This window comes from Mandrillus leucophaeus, unplaced genomic scaffold (assembly GCF_000951045.1).
Source record: "Mandrillus leucophaeus isolate KB7577 unplaced genomic scaffold, Mleu.le_1.0 Scaffold66, whole genome shotgun sequence".
Classification (NCBI taxonomy): domain Eukaryota; kingdom Metazoa; phylum Chordata; class Mammalia; order Primates; family Cercopithecidae; genus Mandrillus; species Mandrillus leucophaeus.
This window is the reverse complement of record NW_012107141.1, coordinates 2803641-2814890: the sequence shown is the minus strand read 5'-3', so window position 1 is coordinate 2814890 and position 11250 is coordinate 2803641. Positions and strand designations below refer to the sequence as shown.

At 49.7% G+C, this 11250-nt stretch overlaps 1 protein-coding gene across 2 annotated transcripts in view; it reads right to left on the bottom strand.

Annotated features, from left to right (window-relative positions):
- The window catches only part of TSPAN18 (tetraspanin 18), a 184849-nt gene that overhangs the window by 70172 nt on the left and 103427 nt on the right, over positions 1-11250 (bottom strand). For both annotated transcript variants that reach the window (XM_012001358.1, XM_012001357.1), the window contains exon 2: positions 832-972. The gene's annotated coding sequence lies outside the window, so the exon portion shown is untranslated. The remainder of the gene's footprint in view (positions 1-831; positions 973-11250) is intronic.

Genomic DNA, 11250 nt, shown 5'->3' with positions numbered 1-11250 from the left:
CCAGGTTTCAGTGATTGCTCAGAGGTGGTCATGTGACCCAAGACCATCCAATAAGCCTTGACTTTGGGATTTTTGTTGGAACTCCTAGGAAAAAGAAGCTCTCCTTCCATTGGATTTGCAATGAGCAAGACGTCAGTCTGCAGCTGCACGTCCCTGCCCTGCTGCCACATGGAGAGTGGCTGCCAAGGACTGAAACTCACAAGGAGGGAGGCAGAGGACACAGATGTAGTGAGACATGGTCCTAATAGCATCATTTGAGCCCTGGCTTCAGCCCTGCCTGCCTTGAAACCAATAAATAGGCCCCATATCGACAATATATTAGAAACTAATAAAAAAGCTAATAAATGGCCTATCTTGCTTAATCCAGTTTGAGTGTTGGCTCCCAAATGATGCAGCATCTGACCTCAGTTCAGCTTTTGCCTTCTCACCACCCACTGCAGCCAACCTTTACTTCTGACCCACCACTGGTTCTTGCTTACCTGGGCAACAGCTCCCCCCTTCCCCAGCTGAGCTTGAGGGGCATGGGCCAGCAACCTGGTAGGCTAGCGTGTACCTCAGCCTTCTCAGCTGTCTGGCCCCTCTGAGGGTTATCTTTTTGGCTAATCTAGTGAAACCCCAGCAACCTTGGCTCAGATCCACTCACACTATCTGCACCCCTTACACTCCTGCCCATGCACCTTTGGTGTGATGGGGGAGACAGACACTAATGCATGAAAGAGAATGAATGATAGAGAACGACAGGTGCCCTGCTGATGGTCACCCTTAGCAACAACAACAGCAACAACAAAAGTAGCGAAAATCCCCTTGCTGAACAAGCCTAAACTCCGTTACCTGGAGAGCCAGCGTTGAGACGTCTGCAAAAGGATTATGCCCGCGTCTCCAGAAATCAAATTCAAGGGGTTCCAGTTGCTTTGATGGTAGTATTAGAAGCTCAGCTCATCTGAAGCTTGACGCTGTCCAGGAGATGCTCACCTGTGAGAGGGAAGCAGAGGCAGCCGTGATTACCTGCCTGAGCTGAGGTCTCTTCTTTCTGTTTGAAGGGCTCTCCTGGCCCTGCACGAGGCGAAGTCATAAAACCAAGACTGCAGGAGTCTGCAAGTGAGCATCAGCATTGGAGACTCAACATCTAGATCCGACTGAAGTAGCCTGGAAATAAGTCTAAGACACAAAGGTATGCATGTGCCCGTGTATGCGTGTGCTGAGTAAAAACACATAAGCATCATAACCCCTGCATCTAGCACAGTTCCCCTTGCAGAAGGGAGAGGAGGTTCAGCAAATGTTTCATGATTTGCTTTGATGTAAAACATAATTTGTATGTCTGAGTGCAAGGCAACTCCATGAGTCCAAACAGATTGGAGAGAAGTTTCTTCCTCGTGTGAAAATGCATTCCTGGGATGCTCCATGCAGCCAGACCAATGGCCTCTTTTTACAAATAAGGAGACTGATACCCAGAGAGGCGCACGACTTGCTCAAAGTCACACAGCGAGTTGGTGGCAGAGCAAGGCCTAAACTCTGGGTCTCTCCTGACTCATGCTGAGGCCTCTCTCTGGGGCCATACCCTTCTCTGTAGCTGTCAGGCTGGAGCAGCCCCAGGAGCATAGCAGGAGCCTGTTGCATGCTGTGGCGGCGGACGGGGGAGGATGCTCACCACCTCTACTCAGTCTTGGGCCTCAGCAGACAAATGTTTCCTGGCTCTGCTCAAGCCCAGACAGAGAACAGGAAGTTGCCCACAGTGGCCAAGAGCATGGGTTTTGGAGGCAGGTGGATCTTGGCCACAGGCGCAACCTCTTTCCAGAAGAGGCAAGTCAGGTGTCCTCTCAGAGCTTCAGACTCTTCATTTGTAAAATGGGAATAATAATAGCATCTTTTCCTGAGGATTGCTGGGAATTAAAATGACTTTCATAAGTCTGTGAAGCCCACAGAGGAGCATTTGGCATCTAGAAATTGCTCAATAAATGTTAAGGAGGTGACGCAGAGGACAGTGCATGTGCATGTCAGGGGAGGTGGAACACCAGACTTGGGTTGCCTTGTGTTCCTGGCAAGCCTTTAGACAAACAGCATCTCTAAATTCCGCCAGATATTCCTCCCCTCTGCACCCACCTTCTCCCTTTTCTCTGCATCTCAGAGACCTGTGTGGGTCCCCAGATCAGCAAGCCTGCCCCTCTTTCTAGGCTGGGAACCTCCCATCTGCCTAAGGATCCCTTTACCCCCGTCACCAAGCACAGCCCACATTTCACCAGCCAGTAAAATGCAAATGTCATTAGCACTGTGCAAGCTGGCGAGCACGAATGTCACACCAGACGGTGTGAACTGGGGAGCGGGGGGAGGGTGCATTCCCCAGGAGGGGTGGCATTCCCAGCATTTTCCAAAAGGGCATGATAAAGAAATAAATAAACGGATGCAGGAAAGAGGTGACGACAGAGATTGTTTCAGTAGCAGCATACACAGCCATGCCATCCTTGCGGGCTCACCAGGTCACCCATGGTTCCTGCTTCAGCCCACCCTGTCCCAGTCCCCACTCTGGGCCTCTCCTCCCCAGCATCTCCCACTCCTCTCTGTATCCCACCATCACACACTTGAAGAGGCTCATCTGGGGACCCCATCTATCTCCGCCATCTATCTCCATCTATCTCCCCCAACTTCCATGCTCCCTCCATCTATCTCCCCCAACTTCCATGCTCCCTCAAACTGGCTGAGAGAACCAGATCACCCACCTAACTAACAGATCCATGGAGTGGGGAGTCTTCACTCTGAGAAGGAGGTGACAGCTGTAGACCCGCAGGCAGGAGTCCTGGGTTCCAGTCCCAACACCACACTAACTTGCTGTGAACACTCAGGCACACCCTCACCTGCGTGGGGCCTCAGTTTCTCCATCTGTGAAAGGGGATCACGGACCCTCCGTCAGTCTGCCACCTCTCAGGCCAGCTTTGAAGCCTGTGCTTCTAATAACTCACGGGGAGAGGAGCTTCCCCTCTAATTCCCCTGATAACACCCGAGGGCATGTGAAGGCTTCCTGGAGGAGGGGGCAGACATGGGTGTGTGGAGATGGCAGCAGAGTGCTGTGGGCCATGGGCCCAGGGTGAGCACAGGCATGGAGATACTCAGATGTGGGAGTGGGGGGCAGGCATTTGAGACCACAGGCCAAGGCTGCCTGTGGGAGCTGAGTAGAAATGAATATAAATGTCCCGTGGTCAGCGCTTTACATGTGTCCACCCATTTCATTCTAACAGTGCTATCATCCCCGTTTTATTGATAAGAAACTGAAGCCTGGAGAAGCTAGGTAACTTTCAGACACACAGCTGTGAAATAGACTGGATTTGAACCCCTATTTGCTTTACGAGCAGAAGCTCTTGATCACTATGGGATGCTGCCACCTAGACTGTTTAAAATAGAGCGTGAACTAGAGACATTCAGGAGGGCATGTGTCACCCATGTGTGCGCATGACTGTCGGCAGCATGTGGGGGTGGGCATGCATCTGTGTGTGTATGGGGGCAGGGATTCAGTGTGTGAACATGTGTCATTGTAAACGCACGTGTGTGTCATCCTCAAATAAAGTTCCTTTCCCAAATCCAGGCCCAGAAATGCCAGTTGGGGAGGATACGGCTGAGTGGTGGATGGGGCTGGGAGTGGACAGTCACAAGGCCCTGGTCATCCCACAGCAGCTCAGTAAGCCCAGCTCTGAGGGCTGTGAGCCAGGCCTGGCCCACGTCACCTATCTGCTGATCCTAGGCTCTTTGAGGCCAGGTCCTTCTTACTGAGGCCTGGCCTGGCTTTTTCCTTGGCTCTGTCTCCTTCCCTCTCTAGCTACCTGCTCCAACCAGGGGAATACATCCCGTAGATCAAGTCTGGTGTAAACACAAGGCTGCTGCCAACAGGTAGGGAAGCCAGTAAGCATCGGCATCCACGGGGGAAGTGGGGAGAGCACAGTTGTGGCACAGCCCGACTTGCATTCCACCCCTGGCTCTACTGCTAGACACCGGCTCTGTGGTCGAGGCAGGCAACCCACCCTTCTGAGCCTTGGTGAAACCTCACAGAGCAGCTGAGATGCCTATCTTAGGTCAAGTTCATGCAAACTGTAAAGTGCACTGACCACCAACAGAGTGGTAGTTCTAATCCCCATGATCAAGATAACCCAGGAAACAGCAGAGAGTTCCCCAGGGAGCCTTGACTGAGAATTCAGCAGATTCCTTTACCTAAGTCCCTCTTTCCCCACCTCTGGGCCTCAGTTTCCTCATCTGCAAAATCCTCAGGCTCAAAAACAGAGTGGCGTTCAGCCCCTGGATGTCTCGTTTTCTTCACCATTATCCACGATGAACATCATAGCTGGAATTAATTTGCCGGAAACCAGAAGCCCATTCACGCCTCAGTAAACCAAGTAAATGGTGCCCAGGACAAGGAAGTTTTATGGAAGAAGAGAGGAAAACAGTTTTGTTTGAGTCACTGATCAAGAAGAAATGTGACAATTCTTAGAAACAGAAGGAAGCGTGCAGGGAAGGAGGGAGGGAGGAAGAGCTGTTGAAAGTAGGTAGAACTTGGACAGGTCTTTCCCGAAATTTGCATGGGGCTGGTCCTGAATTCAACAGAGAAGACAGGGAGTTCTGTTTCCTGGAGACCACGAGGAACATGAACATTCACTCATTTGGAAAGCATTAATTGAACACTTGCTATATACCTGAGATTCCAGGGGCACCAAGGATGAGAGAGGCACAGATTACACCTTCAAAGGGGCTATTCACTGTTATGGGCAACAGAGGACAATGCCTGTGGTCTGTAGTTCAGGTGGCTAAGGAGGGGTTCATCAAATCATTATGAATTCAGAGGAGTGAGAGGCCCCAGGGAAGGCTTCCTGGAGGAAGGAGAAGATCAGAATGTATGAAGATGTGGAAGGCACTATAGGCAGAGAGACCAGGGCAAACAAAGGCACAGGGGTACCCACATGTGGGTGGGTAGTCAAGACCATGAGCCAAGCCCGCCTGTTGGGGCAGAGTGGGAAGTGAGACAGAAGTGGAAGGCAAGGGGTGGATGGCTAAGGTCCGTGAATGCCAGGCCAAGGATGATGAAATTTATCCACAGGCAATGGGGAGCCACTAAAGATCACAAGGCAGAAATGTGCTTCCGGGAAATTAAAAGCAGCAAGAAGGCTGGGCACGGTGGCTTGTGCCTGTAATCCCACTACTATAGGAGGCTGAGGCAGGTAGATCATGAGGTCAGGAGATCAAGACCATCCTGGCTAACATGGTGAAACCCTCTCTCTACTAAAAATACAAAAAATTAGCCAGGCGTGGTGGTACACACCTGGTAGTCTCAGCTACTCGGGAGACTGAGGCAGAAGAATCACTTGAACCCGGGAGACAGAGGTAGCAGTGAGCCGAGATCGTGCCACTGCACTCCAGCTTGGGTAACAGAGTGAGACTCTGTCTCAAAAATAAATAAATAAATAAATAAATAAATAAATAAATAAATAAAGATAAATAAAAGCAGCAAGAAGCCCAGGCAAGTGGAAACAGAAAACAAGAGGATGGAAGGAGGATGGGCAGGGCCTGGTGGGGGATGGGGTGGATGGGGATAAGGGGATGTTGGGGGAAGGTGGGTGGGTGGTGTGGGGGGATACTGAGTCTGACAGGCCGAGGGTAGGAAGACAGATGTGGGAGGGAAAATGGTGGCTGATTTAGATACTGTGAGGGTTAATTTTAGGTGTCAGCTTGACTCATACAGACATGTTGTGTTTGCATCCCAGCTCTGCCACTGTCACCAACTGTGTGGCCTCAGGCAAGTCATTTAACCTCTCTGGGCCTCAGTTTCCTCCCCTATAAAGTAGGGGGAAAAAAATAAAGCCATTTCAGGAATGTGAGATTCAACCAGCTTATATATCAGAACCACTTTGAATATAGTAAGTGATTGTCGAATGCTTCCTTTTTAAAATTGATTACTTTTATTAACTAGTGATGCCTTTCCCCTACTACAAATAAAGACACTGAAGCTCAAGGTCAAATAACAGGCTACAGTTGGCTGTGCCAGGCCTCAAATCACAGAAGAAGCAAGTTATGAGCAAATAAACCTGAGATGACTCAGAAAAGAGTCTTGATTTTAAAATATTGTTAAAGAAAAAGGGTATTTTATGACTTTTGCACAGTGTGCTTATTAAACCCAAGCTATAAATGTGAACTAATAAGTAAAATGAGTTAAGTTAATGAAAAAACCACCTTCAGGATGAATCCATATTATCTAATGGCAGTCCATAAACATAAACATAACATTTTAAAATACAACAATGAATTGCAATGCCCAGCAGTTCAAGGAACCTGAAATTTCTCTGTCTGAAAAATAAAAGCTATTGATTTTCGCTGGCTTCTCATTGCTCATGAGTGAGTCTTTGGGAAGTCATAAAGGAAGGAATTATTTCCAATTGTTTACTCACTAAGGATCATATGTATTGAATTTAAATTGTCTCCGATTCCTAATTAGTACAAACGAAATTAGAATCTGAGTACAGCAGCGCTGCAAAGGCCCTTGGAGGCCTCCGAGCTCAGTTTTTCTTTGTTTTATAGACCAGGAAGCAGAGACAGAGCATGGGAGTGACTTGCTCAAGATCACACAGCAAGGGTAGGATGCAGGTGAGAAACAGGTTCCTGCACACAGGTCAGCATCCTGCTTTGGTCCCCACAGTGTCCAGGATCAGGTTATTAAATCCAGTCCTAATGGGTGTGCTGTGCTGGTACCAGGGCCTCAGCCCAAGTGGCTCCTACAATAAAAACTTTCTCCCAGCTGCTGGGGAAAAGGAATCTGCCCAAGCACGGACCCTCAAAGCCAAACACAGTCTCAGAGGGTGCAGGAAGGGACTGGTGCCAAGTTTGCAGTGAGTTCTAAGACATGACAGCACATTGCCACGTATGGAGCACTTGAGCCCCGTGCCAACCCAGCTTGGCTTGGCAGCCCTGCCAGACAGGAGAGACACCTGGGCCTCATGTTCTGTTCCGAGAGGGGCTGCAGGGTGGCACGGCCCCAGTCGTAGGTCAGTTCCTCCCAGTGTTCCAGGTGAGGCTGGGGAACAAAGTGTTCATTGTATGGTGGGGGAGGGAGAGGTCTCTAACTCAGCGAGGCTCTGTCAAACACACCCACATCACACACACACACACACAAACACACACTGCCCAATGAGCAGAGACCAAGGAGCTCTGCGTGTGGCACGGGCGTGTGTGTATGTGTATAAATGTTCAGCCTCAGGCTGCACACGATTATCAAGCAGATGTTTAATTACTACCTGAGTGTAATTAATCAACACGATTAATACACAACCCCTACCACATAATTACTTTGCAATTACACCAAAACGAAATATTTTATTGCCGAGGGTTTGCTAATTACCCGGCCTTGCCAAAGGACAGGTATAATGGGCAGCAATTTTTCTTCCTTCCCTTCCTTCCTTTCCTCCCTCCCCTGCCCTCTCATTAATCTTCTGGGCTGATGTCCCCACCACACAGAACCAGGAGCCCCAGAGGGCTGCGGACTCCTCCTCGAGGTGCTGCTTCTGCACTCAGGTCAGTTTCCAAGTGAAGCCCTGGTCCTCCCCTCTCAGTGCTTCTGCTTGGAAATGCATGTCCGTTCCAGAAATAAAGACAGCCTCCTAAAGGCCTGTGAATGGAGAGGTGCGTGGGGTGGGGGTTACCTGCAGAAGCTCTGCAGGCAGCCGCCTGGAGTGGAATCCTGGCTCTACCAGTTATTGACTGGGTAATCTCTGTCAAGGTAACTGTGCCTCAGTTTCCCCATGTGTAAGATGAAGACAATGGCAGTTATCACCTGAGGGGATTCTTGTGAGTATTTAATACAGCAAAAGCCATAAAGCACAGTGCCTGACACAGAGGAAGGCCTGTGTAGCAATTATTGTTATTATTGTCCCAGAAATGGCCCCTCCAGGAATGCTTCCAGTCATTCAGTCTCCCAGACTTATGGGCCTTCAAATTCCACTCTCTCTCCCCTGCCAAAACAACTCAGTGCCATCTACCTGGAAACTTCTCCATAATGAGGCCCCTCCCTTCTCACCCCCTTCATGGACTCCACATTCCTAACCTGAGCTTTCATCCCCTGTCACCCAGTCCCCAGCTATAACCTCCAGTCTCTCTGCTGCCCCTCCATTCCATCCTCCACCAGGCAGGAAGACAGATCTTCAGGAATGAAGCTTGGACCATGTCCCTCTCCTGCTCAAAAACCTTCTATAGCTCACCATTGCCTCTTCACCAAGGTGCTTCCCCACCTGCTGTTTTAGGCCCTGGAAGACTACCAATGCCCAAGTCCCTCCTTCATTTATTAGGGTGTCAGTATAGCACGAACACTTGATCTTTTGATGAAGCAATGAGCAACTGATCACGTGAATGGATGTTTTGGTAGATTTTAGATGCATCTCTGCCTTCCAAGTTGGAATGGCCCAGAGCATTTTTATAAGCCTGCATATTTCCCAAGAGTCTCCTGGGAGGTGAGGTTTATCTGTCATAGTTCATTTGCAGACCATCTTGGTTCCTTTCCCCTTCCCCTGATAAACATCCTGGCTGCATTTAGGAACAATTGATCTTTTAGGGCATAGTAACCCCCATGTCTGGCTGAGCAAAGAGACTGTATAAGGACCCTCAGACACAGGGCCAGTGCATGGTCCACTTGAGAGGCAAGAATCAGGGACAGGACAATAGACTCCAGCACAGGTGGCACACACTGGAGAGAGAGCCAAGGGGGTCACACACATGTGCGTGTATGCATAGTATGTACATGTTTGCACAAAGAAGGCCTCTGCAACCACTCCTGAGTGTGAATTAACTCTTTCAGAAGCCAGCATATCAAGTAGCACACGAGTCATTCATTCAGTCACTCAATAAACGTAAGGGGCTGAGCTCTGGAGTCAGAGTGCTGGTGTTGGAGTCCTGTCTCTACTTCTGACCAGCTGTGTGGCTTGGGGAAAATGCCTTAAATTATCTGGGCCTGAATTCTTATTTGTAAAATGGGGATAATCAGAGTTCCTACTGATAGGGTTGTTACTACATGTAACATTGCCATTGCCTCTTCACCAAGGCCTCTTTAACCAGGGCCTGGCACCAGAAAAGGGCCGATGTTATCTACTTTGTTGTTATAAATAAGAAGAACAAATCCTGGGAACACAGAAACTTGGTGCCTAGAGCTAATCATGGCATACAGTACTCGACCAATGGTGGGTGAAATCCCTGCAGAGACATCACAATAGAAGGCAGTAAGTGATAGTCATCATTCATTCACTCAGCAAACACTCATTAACTTACTTAAGTATGTATAACTTACTATGTTAGGCACTGAGGGAGGGCACAGAAATTCTGGCACTGTCTCTGCAGTGAACCTGAGTTAGCGATGTGTTCCCAAATAGCTGAAGAAGACAGAGGCTGGGGAATGTTCCGAACCGCTGACTTTTGTATTCCCAGGGCCTGGAATGGCATGTCATACCTGGGCACTCAATGAATGGGTAACAGCGCTGTTGAAGATGGAGAAAGTAGCACCCGGATGGGTGGCTTAGCTGCAATGGGTGTTGGAGATGATGAAGAAAGGCGCTCTAAGCAGAAGACAGAGCCAAGGCAATGGTGCAGGGGCCTGCATTTGCATGGCAGGTGTATAAAGCAGCAGGCGGGCTGTGCTTTGGCAGAGGTATGAGAGGAGAGAGGAGAGGGAGGTAGACAGGGACCTAGCAGTGGGGGGCGGGGGGGCAAGAGTGTCTGGAGTAACAGGGACCCAGAGGAACTTCACGACAAGGGCAAAAGGGACCACTCTAGGTCCTGGGTTTTGTTTTTCCCCCTTGTCTGATGTTCCAACTTTGATCTTTGGAACTCTGAAGCCCACTCTCCGGAAGCTGATGGAGACATTTCCGGGGAGCATTGATCTATTTCTCTCTACTGCGATTTGTATAAAACCTTCTGTTCAGCCAGAGGCCAGACCACAGAGAAAGTGCACAGGTCTTAGAGGGCAACCTCTAGGTGGTTAGGGGATGCAGGGCTAGCCCCACTAGGAAGTGGGAAGTGTGACATCCAGGGAGCTGTAGGAAGGGGCAGGTGACACCGGCAGCAGCTTCCACTCAGAGCCAGCCAGTCCCCAGAAATTCCCCACTGGCCCGCTGCTCAGGCTGTGTGTGGCAAACGTGACCAAGGAGAGAAGCGTCCCTCTTCTCTCCACGCACTCACTCACATCCCCACACACACGTGCAGCATGGCCAAGTCTGGGGTTGGATTAAAGCAGAAAGGTCAACAGGTTAATAACACTGACCAAGAGGGAGAAAACCCTTGTTCTAGCCCCAGCCCTGGGATGGCGTTGCTGTGTGTCCTGGAGCAGATCAAGTGCCCTCTCTGGGCTTCTACTTTCTCTTCTCTGTAAGGAGACAGAGGTATTCCATCATCTTCAACCCTGGAGTGGAAGGCAGAGGGCTAAGTGCCCATAGATGGGTAAAGGTGAGGTGAGGAGGAATCCGGGGAGCCTGAGCCAGGGGAGTGAAATGACCTGTTCCTGGGATAAGGCCAGCTGGCACAGACTGGGACCGGCATCAGGGTCTCCTGCACCCCACTTACTGGGTGAGTGAGGCTGAATTTGAACCCTGGCCTCATCACTTACTATGTGACCTTAGATACCTTATGTGAACCTGAACGTCTGCCTTCTCATCTGTAAGATGGGGACATGTCTCATGTGCAGAGTTAAATGAGAAGATGCAAAGAGAAGACCCATCTATTATCTGCTATTATCTGGGGCAGAGTAAGGCTCAGTAAATGGAAACTATTATTAGTATTGCAATGATCATTCCATCCACATTGAAGGGTTTTTCTGGAAAAACCCAAGCTGGGCAGCTCATACACCCCTCTGTGCCATCCTCTGGCCAGCAGGGACCTTGGGAAGTGCCTGGCCTTCACCCTTGTCCTCACTGGGATCGTGTGAGTCCCTCCCAAACCCTGGCAGCACCACCCTAAAGGAGAACTTTCCTGAACACACCTCAACCACACAAGGACACGGAGTTGTCATCAGTTCTCTTGGCAAATGGTGGCAGGAGGGGTTCTAACCCCACCTGAAATGTGTCCTTTTTACTAAGCAGAATGTATCTACATATCACTCGATATGTAGGAATAATGATAGGAATAAATCAGTCATGTTGGGGACAAACACCCATGGGGAAATTCCAGGCCTTGGAGGGCCCTGGGGAGCAGCAGCGGCTTCAGCTGTGTTTCTCATTTCTGGAGGAAGGGAGCTGAGAACAATGG